This window comes from Triturus cristatus, chromosome 8 (genome assembly GCF_964204655.1).
Source record: "Triturus cristatus chromosome 8, aTriCri1.1, whole genome shotgun sequence".
Lineage (NCBI taxonomy): Eukaryota > Metazoa > Chordata > Amphibia > Caudata > Salamandridae > Triturus > Triturus cristatus.
Window position 1 is genome coordinate 1619613429 of NC_140591.1, and position 21344 is coordinate 1619634772.

A 21344-nucleotide genomic window follows, 5' to 3' on the forward strand; every position below is an offset into this window, starting at 1 on the left:
TTCAAAGCATTGCTTTGAAAATCTTCACAATACCACGTTTTTTTGTTTTTCAATTTAAGATGACCCATTCTAATGTTCACAGAACAACACTTTTCTTTTTAAAATGTATTAAACATTTGCGTGATGAAAAATATTTTTACATGTAAGGACCAATAATAAAGTGCTGCTGAGATTTGAACTCAGGATTTCCTGTTTACGAGACAGGCGCTTTAACCACTTAGCCACAGCACCTACTTTAGTGTTACCGAAGGGATCATTAATTTAGTATTGGTGATCAAATTCTGTGCCTGTGTTAACGTGTCTTAATATGTATTCTAATGTTAAACACGCAAGGATTCCTAATATGTAAACAAGAATAGCTATGTTGTATTAAAAAAGAACACATTTTAAACTCAATCCCATATTTTGAATAGTTTATAAATAAGGGTTTTACATATATTCATCAATATTGCTCAAATCTAGGGTTATATTTCATCTGCCTCTTGCTCATTGAAATACCTTTTTGATTTTGCAATCACAGTATTGTTACTATAATATTGAAAACACTTTCAGTTTTTATTAGGTTTTAGATGATCTGTTCAACCGAAAGATAAATCAGACTTTTCTAATTTAATTGAATCGCAGGACGACTTAATGAAAATAATTTTTTATTTAAGAATGAGGAAAGCAAGGCACTGCTGAGATTTGAATTCAGGATCTCCTGTTTACTAGACAGGCGCTTTAACCAGCTAAGCCACAGCACCGTCTTTAAAATGCTTTAAGGAACAGTTTGCCATATGGTGTTAAAGAGAAACCTGAGTTTTTCACTTTCATAATCATTTCTCAGATCAGAAAACGCACTACGCAAATAGTTTAGACGAGGATACTGATCCTATTCATAAACACCTCATTGATATATTGCTTATCCTGTTCATAAATGTTTTAATTATGCCTTCTTTAAGAATGCATTACTTGATTTCAACTCTAGAATGATTTTTCATCTCTATTTTGCTCTTTGTCACTCTTTTTTCCCTTTTTCATTCAAAGCATTACTTTGAAAATCTTCACAATACCATGTTTGTTAGTTTTTCAATTTAAGATGACCCATTCTAATGTTCACAGAACAACACTTTTCTTTTTAAAATGTATTAAACATTTGCGTGATGAAAATTATTTTTACATGTAAGGACCAATAATAAAGTGCTGCTGAGATTTGAACTCAGGATTTCCTGTTTACGAGACAGGCGCTTTAACCACTTAGCCACAGCACCTACTTTAGTGATACAGAAGGGATCATTAATTTAGTATTGGTGATCAACTTCTGTGCCTGTGTTAAAGTGTCTTAATATGTATTCTAATGTTAAACAAGCAAGGATTCCTAATCTGTAAACAAGAATAGCTATGTTGTATTAAAAAAGAACACATTTTAAACTCAATACCATATTTTGAATAGTTTATAAATAAGTTTTTTACATAAAGTCATAAATATTGCTCAAATCTAGGGTCATATTTCATCTGCCTCTTGCTCATTGAAATACCTTTTTGATTTTTGCAATCACAGTATTGTTACTATAATATTGAAAACACTTTCAGTTTGTATTAGGTTTAAGATGATCTGTTCAACCGAAAGATAAATCAGACTTTTCTAATTGAATTGAATCGCAGGACGTCTTAATGAATATAGTTTTTTATTTAAGAATGAGGAAAGCAAGGCACTGCTGAGATTTGAACTCAGGATCTCCTGTTTACTAGACAGGCGCTTTAACCAGCTAAGCCACAGCACCCTCTTGAAAATGCTTTAAGGAACAGTTTGCCATATGGTGTTCAAGAGAATCCTGAGTTTTTCACTTTCATAATCATTTCTCAGTTCGGAAAACGCTCTACTCAACTACTTTAGACGAGGATACTGATCCTATTCATAAACACCTCATTGATATATTGCTTATCTTGTTCATAAATGTTTTAATCATGCCTTCTTTAAGAATGAATTACTTGAATTCAACTCTAGAATGATTTTTTATCTCTATTTTGCTCTTTGTCACTCTTTTTTCCCTTTTTCATTCAAAGCATTACTTTGAAAATCTTCACAATACCACTTTTTTTGTTTTTCAATTTAAGATGACCCATTCTAATGTTCACAGAACAACACTTTTCTTTTTAAAATGTATTAAACATTTGCGTGATGAAAATTATTTTTACATGTGAGGACCAATAATAAGGTGCTGCTGACATTTGAACTCAGGATTTCCTGTTTACGAGACAGGTGCTTTAACCTCTTAGCCCCAGCACCTACTTTAGTGATACAGAAGGGATCATTAATTTAGTATTGGTGATCAAATTCTATGCCTGCGTTAAAGTGTCTTAATATGTATTCCAATGTTAAACAAGCAAGGATTCCTAATCTGTAAACAAGAAGCGCTATGTTGCATTAAAAAAGAACACATTTTAAACTCAATCCCATATTTTGAATAGTTTATAAATAATTGTTTTACATATCTTCATCAATATTGCTCAAATCTAGGGTTATATTTCATCTGCCTCTTGCTCATTGAAATACCTTTTTGATTTTGCAATCACAGTATTGTTACTATAATATTGAAAACACTTTCAGTTTTTATTTGGTTTAAGATGATCTGTTCAACCGAAAGATAAATCAGACTTTTCTAATTTAATTGAATCAAAGGACGACTTAATGAAAATAATTTTTTATTGAAGAATGAGGAAAGCAAGGCACTGCTGAGATTTGAACTCAGTATCTCTTGTTGACTAGACAGGTGCTTTAACCAGCTAAGCCACAGCACCCTCTTGAAAATACTTTAAGGAACAGTTTGCCATATGGTGTTCAAGAGAATCCTGAGTTTTTCACTTTCATAATCATTTCTAAGTTCAGAAAACGCTCTACTCAACTACTTTAGACGAGGATACTGATCCTATTCATAAACACCTCATTGATATATTGCTTATCCTGTTCATAAATGTTTTAATTATGCCTTCTTTAAAAATGCATTACTTGAATTCAACTCTAGAATGATTTTTTATCTCTATTTTGCTCTTTGTCACTCTTTTTTCCCTTTTTCATTCAAAGCATTACTTTGAAAATCTTCACAATACCACATTTTTTTGTTTTTCAATTTAAGATGACCCATTCTAATGTTCACAGAACAACACTTTTCTTTTTAAAATGTATTAAACATTTGCGTGATGAAAATTATTTTTACATGTAAGGACCAATATTAAAGTGCTGTTGAGATTTGAACTAAGGATTTCCTGTTTACGAGACAGGCGCTTTAACCACTTAGCCACAGCACCTACTTCAGTGATACAGAAGAGATCATTAATTTAGTATTGGTGATCAAATTCTGTGCCTGTGTTAAAGTGTCTTAATATGTATTCTAATGTTAAACAAGCAAGGATTCCTAATCTGTAAACAAGAATAGCTATGTTGTATTAAAAAAGAACACATTTTAAACTCAATCCCATATTTTGAATAGTTTACAAATAAGTGTTTTACATATATTCATCAATATTGCTGAAATCTAGGGTCATATTTCATCTGCCTCTTGCTCATTGAAATACCTTTTTGATTTTGCAATCACAGTATCGTTACTATAATATTGAAAACACTTTCAGTTTTTATTAGGTTTAAGATGATCTGTTCATCCGAAAGATAAATCAGACTTTTCTAATTTAATTGAATCGCAGGACGACTTAATGAAAATAATTTTTTATTTAAGAATGAGGAAAGCAAGGCACTGCTGAGATTTGAACTCAGGATCTCCTGTTTACTAGACAGGCGCTTTAACCAGCTAAGCCACAGCACACTCTTGAAGATGCTTTAAGGAACAGTTTGCCATATGGTGTTCAAGAGAATCCTGAGTTTTTCACTTTCATAATCATTTCTCAGTTCAGAAAACGCTCTACTCAACTACTTTAGACGAGGATACTGATTGTATTCATAAACAACTCATTGATATATTGCTTATCCTGTTCATAAATGTTTTAATCATGCCTTCTTTAAGAATGCATTACTTGAATTCAACTCTAGAATGATTTTTTATCTCTATTTTGCTCTTTGTCACTCTTTTTTCCCTTTTTCATTCAAAGCATTGCTTTGAAAATCTTCACAATACCACGTTTTTTTGTTTTTCAATTTAAGATGACCCATTCTAATGTTCACAGAACAACACTTTTCTTTTTAAAATGTATTAAACATTTGCGTGATGAAAAATATTTTTACATGTAAGGACCAATAATAAGGTGCTGCTGAGATTTGAACTCAGGATTATCCTGTTTACGAGACAGGCGCTTTAACCACTTAGCCACAGCACCTACTTTAGTGTTACCGAAGGGATCATTAATTTAGTATTGGTGATCAAATTCTGTGCCTGTGTTAACGTGTCTTAATATGTATTCTAATGTTAAACACGCAAGGATTCCTAATATGTAAACAAGAATAGCTATGTTGTATTAAAAAAGAACACATTTTAAACTCAATCCCATATTTTGAATAGTTTATAAATAAGGGTTTTACATATATTCATCAATATTGCTCAAATCTAGGGTTATATTTCATCTGCCTTTTGCTCATTGAAATACCTTTTTGATTTTGCAATCACAGTATTGTTAATATAATATTGAAAACACTTTCAGTTTTTATTAGGTTTAAGATGATCTGTTCAATCGAAAGATAAATCAGACTTTTCTAATTTAATTAAATCGCAGGACGACTTAATGAAAATAATTTTTTATTTAAGAATGAGGAAAGCAAGGCACTGCTGAGATTTGAACTCAGTATCTCCTGTTTACTGGACAGGCGCTTTAACCAGCTAAGCCACAGCACCCTCTTGAACATGCTTTAACGAACAGTTTGCCATATGGTGTTCAAGAGAAACCTGAGTTTTTCACTTTCATAATCCTTTCTCAGTTCAGAAAACGCACTACTCAAATAGTTTAGACGAGGATACTGATCCTATTGATAAACACCTCATTGATATATTGCTTATCCTGTTCATAAATGTTTTAATTATGCCTTCTTTAAGAATGCATTACTTGAATTCAACTCTAGAATGATTTTTTATCTCTATTTTGCTCTTTGTCACTCTTTTTTCCCTTTTTCATTCAAAGCATTACTTTGAAAATCTTCACAATACCACGTTTTTTAGTTTTTCAATTTAAGATGACCCATTCTAATGTTCACAGAACAACACTTTTCTTTTTAAAATGTATTAAACATTTGCGTGATGAAAATTATTTTTACATGTAAGGACCAATAATAAGGTGCTGCTGAGATTTGAACTCTGGATTTCCTGTTTACGAGAGAGGCGCTTTAACCACTTAGCCACAGCACCTACTTTAGTGATACAGAAGGGATCATTAATTTAGTATTGGTGATCAACTTCTGTGCCTGTGTTAAAGTGTCTTAATATGTATTCTAATGTTAAACAAGCAAGGATTCCTAATCTGTAAACAAGAATAGCTATGTTGTATTAAAAAAGAACACATTTTAAACTCAATCCCATATTTTGAATAGTTTATAAATAAGTGTTTTGCATATATTCATCAATATTGCTCAAATCTAGGGTCATATTTCATCTGCCTCTTGCTCATTGAAATACCTTTTTGATTTTGCAATCACAGTATTGTTACTATAATATTGAAAACACTTTCAGTTTTTATTAGGTTTAAGATGATCTGTTCAACCGAAAGATAAATCAGACTTTTCTAATTGAATTGAATCGCAGGACGACTTAATGAAAATAATTTTTTATTTAAGAATGAGGAAAGCAAGGCACTGCTGAGATTTGAATTCAGGATCTCCTGTTTACTAGACAGGCACTTTAACCAGCTAAGCCACAGCACCGTCTTTAAAATGCTTTAAGGAACAGTTTGCCATATGGTGTTCAAGAGAAACCTGAGTTTTTCACTTTCATAATAATTTCTCAGTTCAGAAAACGCACTACGCAAATAGTTTAGACGAGGATACTGATCCTATTCATAAACACCTCATCGATATATTGCTTATCCTGTTCATAAATGTTTTAATTATGCCTTCTTTAAGAATGTATTACTTGAATTCAACTCTAGAATGATTTTTTATCTCTATTTTGCTCTTTGTCACTCTTTTTTCCCTTTTTCATTCAAAGCATTACTTTGAAAATCTTCACAATACCACGTTTTTTTGTTTTTCAATTTAAGATGACCCATTCTAATGTTCACAGAACAACACTTTTCTTTTTAAAATGTATTAAACATTTGCGTGATGAAAATTATTTTTACATGTAAGGACCAATAATAAGGTGCTGTTGAGATTTGAACTCCGGATTTCCTGTTTACGAGAGAGGCGCTTTAACCACTTAGCCACAGCACCTACTTTAGAGATACAGAAGGGATCATTAATTTAGTATTGGTGATCAACTTCTGTGCCTGTGTTAAAGTGTCTTAATATGTATTCTAATGTTAAACAAGCAAGGATTCCTAATCTGTTAACAAGAATAGCTATGTTGTATTAAAAAAGAACACATTTTAAACTCAATCCCATATTTTGAATAGTTTATAAATGAGGGTTTTACATATATTCATCAATATTGCTCAAATCTAGAGTTATATTTCATCTGCCTCTTGCTCATTGAAATACCTTTTTGATTTTGCAATCACAGTATTGTTAATATAATATTGAAAACACTTTCAGTTTTTATTAGGTTTAAGATGATCTGTTCAATCGAAAGATAAATCAGACTTTTCTAATTTAATAAATCGCAGGACGACTTAATGAAAATAATTTTTTATTTAAGAATGAGGAAAGCAAGGCACTGCTGAGATTTGAACTCAGGATCTCCTGTTTACTGGACAGGCGCTTTAACCAGCTAAGCCACAGCACCCTCTTGAACATGCTTTAACGAACAGTTTGCCATATGGTGTTCAAGAGAAACCTGAGTTTTTCACTTTCATAATCATTTCTCAGTTCAGAAAACGCACTAAAATAGTTTAGACGAGGATACTGATCCTATTGATAAACACCTCATTGATATATTGCTTATCCTGTTCATAAATGTTTTAATTATGCCTTCTTTAAGAATGCATTACTTGAATTCAACTCTAGAATGATTTTTTATCTCTATTTTGCTCTTTGTCACTCTTTTTTCCCTTTTTCATTCAAAGCATTACTTTGAAAATCTTCACAATACCACGTTTTTTAGTTTTTCAATTTAAGATGACCCATTCTAATGTTCACAGAACAACACTTTTCTTTTTAAAATGTATTAAACATTTGCGTGATGAAAATTATTTTTACATGTAAGGACCAATAATAAGGTGCTGCTGAGATTTGAACTCAGGATTTCCTGTTTACGAGAGAGGCGCTTTAACCACTTAGCCACAGCACCTACTTTAGTAATACAGAAGGGATCATTAATTTAGTATTGGTGATCAACTTCTGTGCCTGTGTTAAAGTGTCTTAATATGTATTCTAATGTTAAACAAGCAAGGATTCCTAATCTGTAAACAAGAATAGCTATGTTGTATTAAAAAAGAACACATTTTAAACTCAATCCCATATTTTGAATAGTTTATAAATAAGTGTTTTACATATATTCATCAATATTGCTCAAATCTAGGGTCATATTTCATCTGCCTCTTGCTCATTGAAATACCTTTTTGATTTTGCAATCACAGTATTGTTACTATAATATTGAAAACACTTTCAGTTTTTATTAGGTTTTAGATGATCTGTTCAACCGAAAGATAAATCAGACTTTTCTAATTTAATTGAATCGCAGGACGACTTAATGAAAATAATTTTTTATTTAAGAATGAGGAAAGCAAGGCACTGCTGAGATTTGAATTCAGGATCTCCTGTTTACTAGACAGGCGCTTTAACCAGCTAAGCCACAGGACCGTCTTTAAAATGCTTTAAGGAACAGTTTGCCATATGGTGTTCAAGAGAAACCTGAGTTTTTCACTTTCATAATCATTTCTCAGTTCAGAAAACGCACTACGCAAATAGTTTAGACGAGGATACTGATCCTATTCATAAACACCTCATTGATATATTGCTTATCCTGTTCATAAATGTTTTAATTATGCCTTCTTTAAGAATGCATTACTTGATTTCAACTCTAGAATGATTTTTTATCTCTATTTTGCTCTTTGTCACTCTTTTTTCCCTTTTTCATTCAAAGCATTACTTTGAAAATCTTCACAATACCACTTTTTTTGTTTTTCAATTTAAGATGACCCATTCTAATGTTCACAGAACAACACTTTTCTTTTTAAAATGTATTAAACATTTGCGTGATGAAAATTATTTTTACATGTGAGGACCAATAATAAGGTGCTGCTGACATTTGAACTCAGGATTTCCTGTTTACGAGACAGGTGCTTTAACCTCTTAGCCCCAGCACCTACTTTAGTGATACAGAAGGGATCATTAATTTAGTATTGGTGATCAAATTCTATGCCTGCGTTAAAGTGTCTTAATATGTATTCCAATGTTAAACAAGCAAGGATTCCTAATCTGTAAACAAGAAGCGCTATGTTGCATTAAAAAAGAACACATTTTAAACTCAATCCCATATTTTGAATAGTTTATAAATAATTGTTTTACATATCTTCATCAATATTGCTCAAATCTAGGGTTATATTTCATCTGCCTCTTGCTCATTGAAATACCTTTTTGATTTTGCAATCACAGTATTGTTACTATAATATTGAAAACACTTTCAGTTTATATTTGGTTTAAGATGATCTGTTCAACCGAAAGATAAATCAGACTTTTCTAATTTAATTGAATCAAAGGACGACTTAATGAAAATAATTTTTTATTGAAGAATGAGGAAAGCAAGGCACTGCTGAGATTTGAACTCAGTATCTCTTGTTGACTAGACAGGTGCTTTAACCAGCTAAGCCACAGCACCCTCTTGAAAATACTTTAAGGAACAGTTTGCCATATGGTGTTCAAGAGAATCCTGAGTTTTTCACTTTCATAATCATTTCTAAGTTCAGAAAACGCTCTACTCAACTACTTTAGACGAGGATACTGATCCTATTCATAAACACCTCATTGATATATTGCTTATCCTGTTCATAAATGTTTTAATTATGCCTTCTTTAAAATGCATTACTTGAATTCAACTCTAGAATGATTTTTTATCTCTATTTTGCTCTTTGTCACTCTTTTTTCCCTTTTTCATTCAAAGCATTACTTTGAAAATCTTCACAATACCACGTTTTTTTGTTTTTCAATTTAAGATGACCCATTCTAATGTTCACAGAACAACACTTTTCTTTTTAAAATGTATTAAACATTTGCGTGATGAAAATTATTTTTACATGTAAGGACCAATATTAAAGTGCTGTTGAGATTTGAACTCAGGATTTCCTGTTTACGAGACAGGCGCTTTAACCACTTAGCCACAGCACCTACTTTAGTGATACAGAAGAGATCATTAATTTAGTATTGGTGATCAAATTCTGTGCCTGTGTTAAAGTGTCTTAATATGTATTCTAATGTTAAACAAGCAAGGATTCCTAATCTGTAAACAAGAATAGCTATGTTGTATTAAAAAAGAACACATTTTAAACTCAATCCCATATTTTGAATAGTTTACAAATAAGTGTTTTACATATATTCATCAATATTGATGAAATCTAGGGTCATATTTCATCTGCCTCTTGCTCATTGAAATACCTTTTTGATTTTGCAATCACAGTATCGTTACTATAATATTGAAAACACTTTCAGTTTTTATTAGGTTTAAGATGATCTGTTCATCCGAAAGATAAATCAGACTTTTCTAATTTAATTGAATCGCAGGACGACTTAATGAAAATAATTTTTTATTTAAGAATGAGGAAAGCAAGGCACTGCTGAGATTTGAACTCAGGATCTCCTGTTTACTAGACAGGCGCTTTAACCAGCTAAGCCACAGCACACTCTTGAAGATGCTTTAAGGAACAGTTTGCCATATGGTGTTCAAGAGAATCCTGAGTTTTTCACTTTCATAATCATTTCTCAGTTCAGAAAACGCTCTACTCAACTACTTTAGACGAGGATACTGATTGTATTCATAAACAACTCATTGATATATTGCTTATCCTGTTCATAAATGTTTTAATCATGCCTTCTTTAAGAATGCATTACTTGAATTCAACTCTAGAATGATTTTTTATCTCTATTTTGCTCTTTGTCACTCTTTTTTCCCTTTTTCATTCAAAGCATTGCTTTGAAAATCTTCACAATACCACGTTTTTTTGTTTTTCAATTTAAGATGACCCATTCTAATGTTCACAGAACAACACTTTTCTTTTTAAAATGTATTAAACATTTGCGTGATGAAAAATATTTTTACATGTAAGGACCAATAATAAGGTGCTGCTGAGATTTGAACTCAGGATTTCCTGTTTACGAGACAGGCGCTTTAACCACTTAGCCACAGCACCTACTTTAGTGTTACCGAAGGGATCATTAATTTAGTATTGGTGATCAAATTCTGTGCCTGTGTTAACGTGTCTTAATATGTATTCTAATGTTAAACACGCAAGGATTCCTAATATGTAAACAAGAATAGCTATGTTGTATTAAAAAAGAACACATTTTAAACTCAATCCCATATTTTGAATAGTTTATAAATACGGGTTTTACATATATTCATCAATATTGCTCAAATCTAGGGTTATATTTCATCTGCCTCTTGCTCATTGAAATACCTTTTTGATTTTGCAATCACAGTATTGTTAATATAATATTGAAAACACTTTCAGTTTTTATTAGGTTTAAGATGATCTGTTCAATCGAAAGATAAATCAGACTTTTCTAATTTAATTAAATCGCAGGACGACTTAATGAAAATAATTTTTTATTTAAGAATGAGGAAAGCAAGGCACTGCTGAGATTTGAACTCAGGATCTCCTGTTTACTGGACAGGCGCTTTAACCAGCTAAGCCACAGCACCCTCTTGAACATGCTTTAACGAACAGTTTGCCATATGGTGTTCAAGAGAAACCTGAGTTTTTCACTTTCATAATCATTTCTCAGTTCAGAAAACGCTCTACTCAACTACTTTAGACGAGGATACTGATCCTATTCATAAACAACTCATTGATATATTGCTTATCCTGTTCATAAATGTTTTAATCATGCCTTCTTTAAGAATGCATTACTTGAATTCAACTCTAGAATGATTTTTTATCTCTATTTTGCTCTTTGTCACTCTTTTTTCCCTTTTTCATTCAAAGCATTGCTTTGAAAATCTTCACAATACCACGTTTTTTTGTTTTTCAATTTAAGATGACCCATTCTAATGTTCACAGAACAACACTTTTCTTTTTAAAATGTATTAAACATTTGCGTGATGAAAAATATTTTTACATGTAAGGACCAATAATAAGGTGCTGCTGAGATTTGAACTCAGGATTTCCTGTTTACGAGACAGGCGCTTTAACCACTTAGCCACAGCACCTACTTTAGTGTTACCGAAGGGATCATTAATTTAGTATTGGTGATCAAATTCTGTGCCTGTGTTAACGTGTCTTAATATGTATTCTAATGTTAAACACGCAAGGATTCCTAATATGTAAACAAGAATAGCTATGTTGTATTAAAAAAGAACACATTTTAAACTCAATCCCATATTTTGAATAGTTTATAAATAAGGGTTTTACATATATTCATCAATATTGCTCAAATCTAGGGTTATATTTCATCTGCCTCTTGCTCATTGAAATACCTTTTTGATTTTGCAATCACAGTATTGTTACTATAATATTGAAAACACTTTCAGTTTTTATTAGGTTTTAGATGATCTGTTCAACCGAAAGATAAATCAGACTTTTCTAATTTAATTGAATCGCAGGACGACTTAATGAAAATAATTTTTTATTTAAGAATGAGGAAAGCAAGGCACTGCTGAGATTTGAATTCAGGATCTCCTGTTTACTAGACAGGCGCTTTAACCAGCTAAGCCACAGCACCGTCTTTAAAATGCTTTAAGGAACAGTTTGCCATATGGTGTTAAAGAGAAACCTGAGTTTTTCACTTTCATAATCATTTCTCAGTTCAGAAAACGCACTACGCAAATAGTTTAGACGAGGATACTGATCCTATTCATAAACACCTCATTGATATATTGCTTATCCTGTTCATAAATGTTTTAATTATGCCTTCTTTAAGAATGCATTACTTGATTTCAACTCTAGAATGATTTTTCATCTCTATTTTGCTCTTTGTCACTCTTTTTTCCCTTTATCATTCAAAGCATTACTTTGAAAATCTTCACAATACCATGTTTGTTAGTTTTTCAATTTAAGATGACCCATTCTAATGTTCACAGAACAACACTTTTCTTTTTAAAATGTATTAAACATTTGCGTGATGAAAATTATTTTTACATGTAAGGACCAATAATAAAGTGCTGCTGAGATTTGAACTCAGGATTTCCTGTTTACGAGACAGGCGCTTTAACCACTTAGCCACAGCACCTACTTTAGTGATACAGAAGGGATCATTAATTTAGTATTGGTGATCAACTTCTGTGCCTGTGTTAAAGTGTCTTAATATGTATTCTAATGTTAAACAAGCAAGGATTCCTAATCTGTAAACAAGAATAGCTATGTTGTATTAAAAAAGAACACATTTTAAACTCAATACCATATTTTGAATAGTTTATAAATAAGTTTTTTACATAAAGTCATAAATATTGCTCAAATCTAGGGTCATATTTCATCTGCCTCTTGCTCATTGAAATACCTTTTTGATTTTTGCAATCACAGTATTGTTACTATAATATTGAAAACACTTTCAGTTTGTATTAGGTTTAAGATGATCTGTTCAAGCGAAAGATAAATCAGACTTTTCTAATTGAATTGAATCACAGGACGTCTTAATGAATATAGTTTTTTATTTAAGAATGAGGAAAGCAAGGCACTGCTGAGATTTGAACTCAGGATCTCCTGTTTACTAGACAGGCGCTTTAACCAGCTAAGCCACAGCACCCTCTTGAAAATGCTTTAAGGAACAGTTTGCCATATGGTGTTCAAGAGAATCCTGAGTTTTTCACTTTCATAATCATTTCTCAGTTCGGAAAACGCTCTACTCAACTACTTTAGACGAGGATACTGATCCTATTCATAAACACCTCATTGATATATTGCTTATCTTGTTCATAAATGTTTTAATCATGCCTTCTTTAAGAATGAATTACTTGAATTCAACTCTAGAATGATTTTTTATCTCTATTTTGCTCTTTGTCACTCTTTTTTCCCTTTTTCATTCAAAGCATTACTTTGAAAATCTTCACAATACCACTTTTTTTGTTTTTCAATTTAAGATGACCCATTCTAATGTTCACAGAACAACACTTTTCTTTTTAAAATGTATTAAACATTTGCGTGATGAAAATTTTTTTTACATGTGAGGACCAATAATAAGGTGCTGCTGACATTTGAACTCAGGATTTCCTGTTTACGAGACAGGTGCTTTAACCTCTTAGCCCCAGCACCTACTTTAGTGATACAGAAGGGATCATTAATTTAGTATTGGTGATCAAATTCTATGCCTGCGTTAAAGTGTCTTAATATGTATTCCAATGTTAAACAAGCAAGGATTCCTAATCTGTAAACAAGAAACGCTATGTTGCATTAAAAAAGAACACATTTTAAACTCAATCCCATATTTTGAATAGTTTATAAATAATTGTTTTACATATCTTCATCAATATTGCTCAAATCTAGGGTTATATTTCATCTGCCTCTTGCTCATTGAAATACCTTTTTGATTTTGCAATCACAGTATTGTTACTATAATATTGAAAACACTTTCAGTTTTTATTTGGTTTAAGATGATCTGTTCAACCGAAAGATAAATCAGACTTTTCTAATTTAATTGAATCAAAGGACGACTTAATGAAAATAATTTTTTATTGAAGAATGAGGAAAGCAAGGCACTGCTGAGATTTGAACTCAGTATCTCTTGTTGACTAGACAGGTGCTTTAACCAGCTAAGCCACAGCACCCTCTTGAAAATACTTTAAGGAACAGTTTGCCATATGGTGTTCAAGAGAATCCTGAGTTTTTCACTTTCATAATCATTTCTAAGTTCAGAAAACGCTCTACTCAACTACTTTAGACGAGGATACTGATCCTATTCATAAACACCTCATTGATATATTGCTTATCCTGTTCATAAATGTTTTAATTATGCCTTCTTTAAAAATGCATTACTTGAATTCAACTCTAGAATGATTTTTTATCTCTATTTTGCTCTTTGTCACTCTTTTTTCCCTTTTTCATTCAAAGCATTACTTTGAAAATCTTCACAATACCACGTTTTTTTGTTTTTCAATTTAAGATGACCCATTCTAATGTTCACAGAACAACACTTTTCTTTTTAAAATGTATTAAACATTTGCGTGATGAAAATTATTTTTACATGTAAGGACCAATATTAAAGTGCTGTTGAGATTTGAACTAAGGATTTCCTGTTTACGAGACAGGCGCTTTAACCACTTAGCCACAGCACCTACTTCAGTGATACAGAAGAGATCATTAATTTAGTATTGGTGATCAAATTCTGTGCCTGTGTTAAAGTGTCTTAATATGTATTCTAATGTTAAACAAGCAAGGATTCCTAATCTGTAAACAAGAATAGCTATGTTGTATTAAAAAAGAACACATTTTAAACTCAATCCCATATTTTGAATAGTTTACAAATAAGTGTTTTACATATATTCATCAATATTGCTGAAATCTAGGGTCATATTTCATCTGCCTCTTGCTCATTGAAATACCTTTTTGATTTTGCAATCACAGTATCGTTACTATAATATTGAAAACACTTTCAGTTTTTATTAGGTTTAAGATGATCTGTTCATCCGAAAGATAAATCAGACTTTTCTAATTTAATTGAATCGCAGGACGACTTAATGAAAATAATTTTTTATTTAAGAATGAGGAAAGCAAGGCACTGCTGAGATTTGAACTCAGGATCTCCTGTTTACTAGACAGGCGCTTTAACCAGCTAAGCCACAGCACACTCTTGAAGATGCTTTAAGGAACAGTTTGCCATATGGTGTTCAAGAGAATCCTGAGTTTTTCACTTTCATAATCATTTCTCAGTTCAGAAAACGCTCTACTCAACTACTTTAGACGAGGATACTGATTGTATTCATAAACAACTCATTGATATATTGCTTATCCTGTTCATAAATGTTTTAATCATGCCTTCTTTAAGAATGCATTACTTGAATTCAACTCTAGAATGATTTTTTATCTCTATTTTGCTCTTTGTCACTCTTTTTTCCCTTTTTCATTCAAAGCATTGCTTTGAAAATCTTCACAATACCACGTTTTTTTGTTTTTCAATTTAAGATGACCCATTCTAATGTTCACAGAACAACACTTTTCTTTTTAAAATGTATTAAACATTTGCGTGATGAAAAATATTTTTACATGTAAGGACCAATAATAAGGTGCTGCTGAGATTTGAACTCAGGATTTCCTGTTTACGAGACAGGCGCTTTAACCACTTAGCCACAGCACCTACTTTAGTGTTACCGAAGGGATCATTAATTTAGTATTGGTGATCAAATTCTGTGCCTGTGTTAACGTGTCTTAATATGTATTCTAATGTTAAACACGCAAGGATTCCTAATATGTAAACAAGAATAGCTATGTTGTATTAAAAAAGAACACATTTTAAACTCAATCCCATATTTTGAATAGTTTATAAATAAGGGTTTTACATATATTCATCAATATTGCTCAAATCTAGGGTTATATTTCATCTGCCTCTTGCTCATTGAAATACCTTTTTGATTTTGCAATCACAGTATTGTTAATATAATATTGAAAACACTTTCAGTTTTTATTAGGTTTAAGATGATCTGTTCAATCGAAAGATAAATCAGACTTTTCTAATTTAATTAAATCGCAGGACGACTTAATGAAAATAATTTTTTATTTAAGAATGAGGAAAGCAAGGCACTGCTGAGATTTGAACTCAGTATCTCCTGTTTACTGGACAGGCGCTTTAACCAGCTAAGCCACAGCACCCTCTTGAACATGCTTTAACGAACAGTTTGCCATATGGTGTTCAAGAGAAACCTGAGTTTTTCACTTTCATAATCCTTTCTCAGTTCAGAAAACGCACTACTCAAATAGTTTAGACGAGGATACTGATCCTATTGATAAACACCTCATTGATATATTGCTTATCCTGTTCATAAATGTTTTAATTATGCCTTCTTTAAGAATGCATTACTTGAATTCAACTCTAGAATGATTTTTTATCTCTATTTTGCTCTTTGTCACTCTTTTTTCCCTTTTTCATTCAAAGCATTACTTTGAAAATCTTCACAATACCACGTTTTTTAGTTTTTCAATTTAAGATGACCCATTCTAATGTTCACAGAACAACACTTTTCTTTTTAAAATGTATTAAACATTTGCGTGATGAAAATTATTTTTACATGTAAGGACCAATAATAAGGTGCTGCTGAGATTTGAACTCTGGATTTCCTGTTTACGAGAGAGGCGCTTTAACCACTTAGCCACAGCACCTACTTTAGTGATACAGAAGGGATCATTAATTTAGTATTGGTGATCAACTTCTGTGCCTGTGTTAAAGTGTCTTAATATGTATTCTAATGTTAAACAAGCAAGGATTCCTAATCTGTAAACAAGAATAGCTATGTTGTATTAAAAAAGAACACATTTTAAACTCAATCCCATATTTTGAATAGTTTATAAATAAGTGTTTTGCATATATTCATCAATATTGCTCAAATCTAGGGTCATATTTCATCTGCCTCTTGCTCATTGAAATACCTTTTTGATTTTGCAATCACAGTATTGTTACTATAATATTGAAAACACTTTCAGTTTTTATTAGGTTTAAGATGATCTGTTCAACCGAAAGATAAATCAGACTTTTCTAATTGAATTGAATCGCAGGACGACTTAATGAAAATAATTTTTTATTTAAGAATGAGGAAAGCAAGGCACTGCTGAGATTTGAATTCAGGATCTCCTGTTTACTAGACAGGCACTTTAACCAGCTAAGCCACAGCACCGTCTTTAAAATGCTTTAAGGAACAGTTTGCCATATGGTGTTCAAGAGAAGCCTGAGTTTTTCACTTTCATAATAATTTCTCAGTTCAGAAAACGCACTACGCAAATAGTTTAGACGAGGATACTGATCCTATTCATAAACACCTCATCGATATATTGCTTATCCTGTTCATAAATGTTTTAATTATGCCTTCTTTAAGAATGTATTACTTGAATTCAACTCTAGAATGATTTTTTATCTCTATTTTGCTCTTTGTCACTCTTTTTTCCCTTTTTCATTCAAAGCATTACTTTGAAAATCTTCACAATACCACGTTTTTTTGTTTTTCAATTTAAGATGACCCATTCTAATGTTCACAGAACAACACTTTTCTTTTTAAAATGTATTAAACATTTGCGTGATGAAAATTATTTTTACATGTAAGGACCAATAATAAGGTGCTGTTGAGATTTGAACTCCGGATTTCCTGTTTACGAGAGAGGCGCTTTAACCACTTAGCCACAGCACCTACTTTAGAGATACAGAAGGGATCATTAATTTAGTATTGGTGATCAACTTCTGTGCCTGTGTTAAAGTGTCTTAATATGTATTCTAATGTTAAACAAGCAAGGATTCCTAATCTGTTAACAAGAATAGCTATGTTGTATTAAAAAAGAACACATTTTAAACTCAATCCCATATTTTGAATAGTTTATAAATGAGGGTTTTACATATATTCATCAATATTGCTCAAATCTAGAGTTATATTTCATCTGCCTCTTGCTCATTGAAATACCTTTTTGATTTTGCAATCACAGTATTGTTAATATAATATTGAAAACACTTTCAGTTTTTATTAGGTTTAAGATGATCTGTTCAATCGAAAGATAAATCAGACTTTTCTAATTTAATAAATCGCAGGACGACTTAATGAAAATAATTTTTTATTTAAGAATGAGGAAAGCAAGGCACTGCTGAGATTTGAACTCAGGATCTCCTGTTTACTGGACAGGCGCTTTAACCAGCTAAGCCACAGCACCCTCTTGAACATGCTTTAACGAACAGTTTGCCATATGGTGTTCAAGAGAAACCTGAGTTTTTCACTTTCATAATCATTTCTCAGTTCAGAAAACGCACTAAAATAGTTTAGACGAGGATACTGATCCTATTGATAAACACCTCATTGATATATTGCTTATCCTGTTCATAAATGTTTTAATTATGCCTTCTTTAAGAATGCATTACTTGAATTCAACTCTAGAATGATTTTTTATCTCTATTTTGCTCTTTGTCACTCTTTTTTCCCTTTTTCATTCAAAGCATTACTTTGAAAATCTTCACAATACCACGTTTTTTAGTTTTTCAATTTAAGATGACCCATTCTAATGTTCACAGAACAACACTTTTCTTTTTAAAATGTATTAAACATTTGCGTGATGAAAATTATTTTTACATGTAAGGACCAATAATAAGGTGCTGCTGAGATTTGAACTCAGGATTTCCTGTTTACGAGAGAGGCGCTTTAACCACTTAGCCACAGCACCTACTTTAGTAATACAGAAGGGATCATTAATTTAGTATTGGTGATCAACTTCTGTGCCTGTGTTAAAGTGTCTTAATATGTATTCTAATGTTAAACAAGCAAGGATTCCTAATCTGTAAACAAGAATAGCTATGTTGTATTAAAAAAGAACACATTTTAAACTCAATCGCATATTTTGAATAGTTTATAAATAAGTGTTTTACATATATTCATCAATATTGCTCAAATCTAGGGTCATATTTCATCTGCCTCTTGCTCATTGAAATACCTTTTTGATTTTGCAATCACAGTATTGTTACTATAATATTGAAAACACTTTCAGTTTTTATTAGGTTTTAGATGATCTGTTCAACCGAAAGATAAATCAGACTTTTCTAATTTAATTGAATCGCAGGACGACTTAATGAAAATAATTTTTTATTTAAGAATGAGGAAAGCAAGGCACTGCTGAGATTTGAATTCAGGATCTCCTGTTTACTAGACAGGCGCTTTAACCAGCTAAGCCACAGGACCGTCTTTAAAATGCTTTAAGGAACAGTTTGCCATATGGTGTTCAAGAGAAACCTGAGTTTTTCACTTTCATAATCATTTCTCAGTTCAGAAAACGCACTACGCAAATAGTTTAGACGAGGATACTGATCCTATTCATAAACACCTCATTGATATATTGCTTATCCTGTTCATAAATGTTTTAATTATGCCTTCTTTAAGAATGCATTACTTGATTTCAACTCTAGAATGATTTTTCATCTCTATTTTGCTCTGTCACTCTTTTTTCCCTTTTTCATTCAAAGCATTACTTTGAAAATCTTCACAATACCACGTTTGTTAGTTTTTCAATTTAAGATGACCCATTCTAATGTTCACAGAACAACACTTTTCTTTTTAAAATGTATTAAACATTTGCGTGATGAAAATTATTTTTACATGTAAGGACCAATAATAAAGTGCTGCTGAGATTTGAACTCAGGATTTCCTGTTTACGAGACAGGCGCTTTAACCACTTAGCCACAGCACCTACTTTAGTGATACAGAAGGGATCATTAATTTAGTATTGGTGATCAACTTCTGTGCCTGTGTTAAAGTGTCTTAATATGTATTCTAATGTTAAACAAGCAAGGATTCCTAATCTGTAAACAAGAATAGCTATGTTGTATTAAAAAAGAACACATTTTAAACTCAATACCATATTTTGAATAGTTTATAAATAAGTTTTTTACATATATTCATAAATATTGCTCAAATCTAGGGTCATATTTCATCTGCCTCTTGCTCATTGAAATACCTTTTTGATTTTGCAATCACAGTATCGTTACTATAATATTGAAAACACTTTCAGTCTTTATTAGGTTTAAGATGATCTGTTCATCCGAAAGATAAATCAGACTTTTCTAATTTAATTGAATCGCAGGACGACTTAATGAAAATAATTTTTTATTTAAGAATGAGAAAAGCAAGGCACTGCTGAGATTTGAACTCAGGATCTCCTGTTTACTAGACAAGCGCTTTAACCAGCTAAGCCACAGCACCCTCTTGAAGATGCTTTAAGGAACAGTTTGCCATATGGTGTTCAAGAGAATCCTGAGTTTTTCACTTTCATAATCATTTCTCAGTTCAGAAAACGCTCTACTCAACTACTTTAGACGAGGATACTGATCCTATTCATAAACAACTCATTGATATATTGCTTATCCTGTTCATAAATGTTTTAATCATGCCTTCTTTAAGAATGCATTACTTGAATTCAACTCTAGAATGATTTTTTATCTCTATTTTGCTCTTTGTCACTCTTTTTTCCCTTTTTCATTCAAAGCATTGCTTTGAAAATCTTCACAATACCACGTTTTTTTGTTTTTCAATTTAAGATGACCCATTCTAATGTTCACAGAACAACACTTTTCTTTTTAAAATGTATTAAACATTTGCGTGATGAAAAATATTTTTACATGTAAAAACCAATAATAAGGTGCTGCTGAGATTTGAACTCAGGATTTCCTGTTTACGAGACAGGCGCTTTAACCACTTAGCCACAGCACCTACTTTAGTGTTACTGAAGGGATCATTAATTTAGTATTGGTGATCAAATTCTGTGCCTGTGTTAACGTGTCTTAATATGTATTCTAATGTTAAACACGCAAGGATTCCTAATATGTAAACAAGAATAGCTATGTTGTATTAAAAAAGAACACATTTTAAACTCAATCCCATATTTTGAATAGTTTATAAATAAGGGTTTTACATATATTCATCAATATTGCTCAAATCTAGGGTTATATTTCATCTGCCTCTTGCTCATTGAAATACCTTTTTGATTTTGCAATCACAGTATTGTTAATATAATATTGAAAACACTTTCAGTTTTTATTAGGTTTAAGATGATCTGTTCAATCGAAAGATAAATCAGGCTTTTCTAATTTAATTAAATCGCAGGACGACTTAATGAAAATATTTTTTTATTTAAGAATGAGGAAAGCAAGGCACTGCTGAGATTTGAACTCAGGATCTCCTGTTTACTGGACAGGCGCTTTAACCAGCTAAGCCACAGCACCCTCTTGAACATGCTTTAACGAACAGTTTGCCATATGGTGTTCAAGAGAAACCTGAGTTTTTCAGTTTCATAATCATTTCTCAGTTCAGAAAACGCACTACTCAAATAGTTTAGACGAGGATACTGATCCTATTGATAAACACCTCATTGATATATTGCTTATCCTGTTCATAAATGTTTTAATTATGCCTTCTTTAAGAATGCATTACTTGAATTCAACTCTAGAATGATTT

General features: G+C 31.6%; 11 non-coding genes across 11 annotated transcripts; all 11 read right to left on the reverse strand.

Annotated features, from left to right (window-relative positions):
- Positions 1-158: 158 nt before the first annotated feature.
- On the reverse strand, positions 159-231 carry TRNAT-CGU (transfer RNA threonine (anticodon CGU)). Its single transcript has one exon. It is a non-coding gene; the product is annotated as a tRNA-Thr (tRNA).
- A 946-nt stretch (positions 232-1177) lies between these two features.
- On the reverse strand, positions 1178-1250 carry TRNAT-CGU (transfer RNA threonine (anticodon CGU)). Its single transcript has one exon. It is a non-coding gene; the product is annotated as a tRNA-Thr (tRNA).
- Positions 1251-1689: 439 nt separating this feature from the next.
- Positions 1690-1763, reverse strand: TRNAT-AGU (transfer RNA threonine (anticodon AGU)). The gene has a single exon. It is a non-coding gene; the product is annotated as a tRNA-Thr (tRNA).
- Positions 1764-4234: 2471 nt separating this feature from the next.
- Positions 4235-4308, reverse strand: TRNAT-CGU (transfer RNA threonine (anticodon CGU)). Its single transcript has one exon. It is a non-coding gene; the product is annotated as a tRNA-Thr (tRNA).
- A 6035-nt stretch (positions 4309-10343) lies between these two features.
- Positions 10344-10416, reverse strand: TRNAT-CGU (transfer RNA threonine (anticodon CGU)). The gene has a single exon. It is a non-coding gene; the product is annotated as a tRNA-Thr (tRNA).
- A 946-nt stretch (positions 10417-11362) lies between these two features.
- Positions 11363-11435, reverse strand: TRNAT-CGU (transfer RNA threonine (anticodon CGU)). Its single transcript has one exon. It is a non-coding gene; the product is annotated as a tRNA-Thr (tRNA).
- A 946-nt stretch (positions 11436-12381) lies between these two features.
- Positions 12382-12454, reverse strand: TRNAT-CGU (transfer RNA threonine (anticodon CGU)). Its single transcript has one exon. It is a non-coding gene; the product is annotated as a tRNA-Thr (tRNA).
- A 439-nt stretch (positions 12455-12893) lies between these two features.
- TRNAT-AGU (transfer RNA threonine (anticodon AGU)) lies at positions 12894-12967 on the reverse strand. The gene has a single exon. It is a non-coding gene; the product is annotated as a tRNA-Thr (tRNA).
- A 2471-nt stretch (positions 12968-15438) lies between these two features.
- On the reverse strand, positions 15439-15511 carry TRNAT-CGU (transfer RNA threonine (anticodon CGU)). Its single transcript has one exon. It is a non-coding gene; the product is annotated as a tRNA-Thr (tRNA).
- A 3997-nt stretch (positions 15512-19508) lies between these two features.
- TRNAT-CGU (transfer RNA threonine (anticodon CGU)) lies at positions 19509-19581 on the reverse strand. The gene has a single exon. It is a non-coding gene; the product is annotated as a tRNA-Thr (tRNA).
- Positions 19582-20527: 946 nt separating this feature from the next.
- TRNAT-CGU (transfer RNA threonine (anticodon CGU)) lies at positions 20528-20600 on the reverse strand. Its single transcript has one exon. It is a non-coding gene; the product is annotated as a tRNA-Thr (tRNA).
- Between the last annotated feature and the right edge of the window lie 744 nt (positions 20601-21344).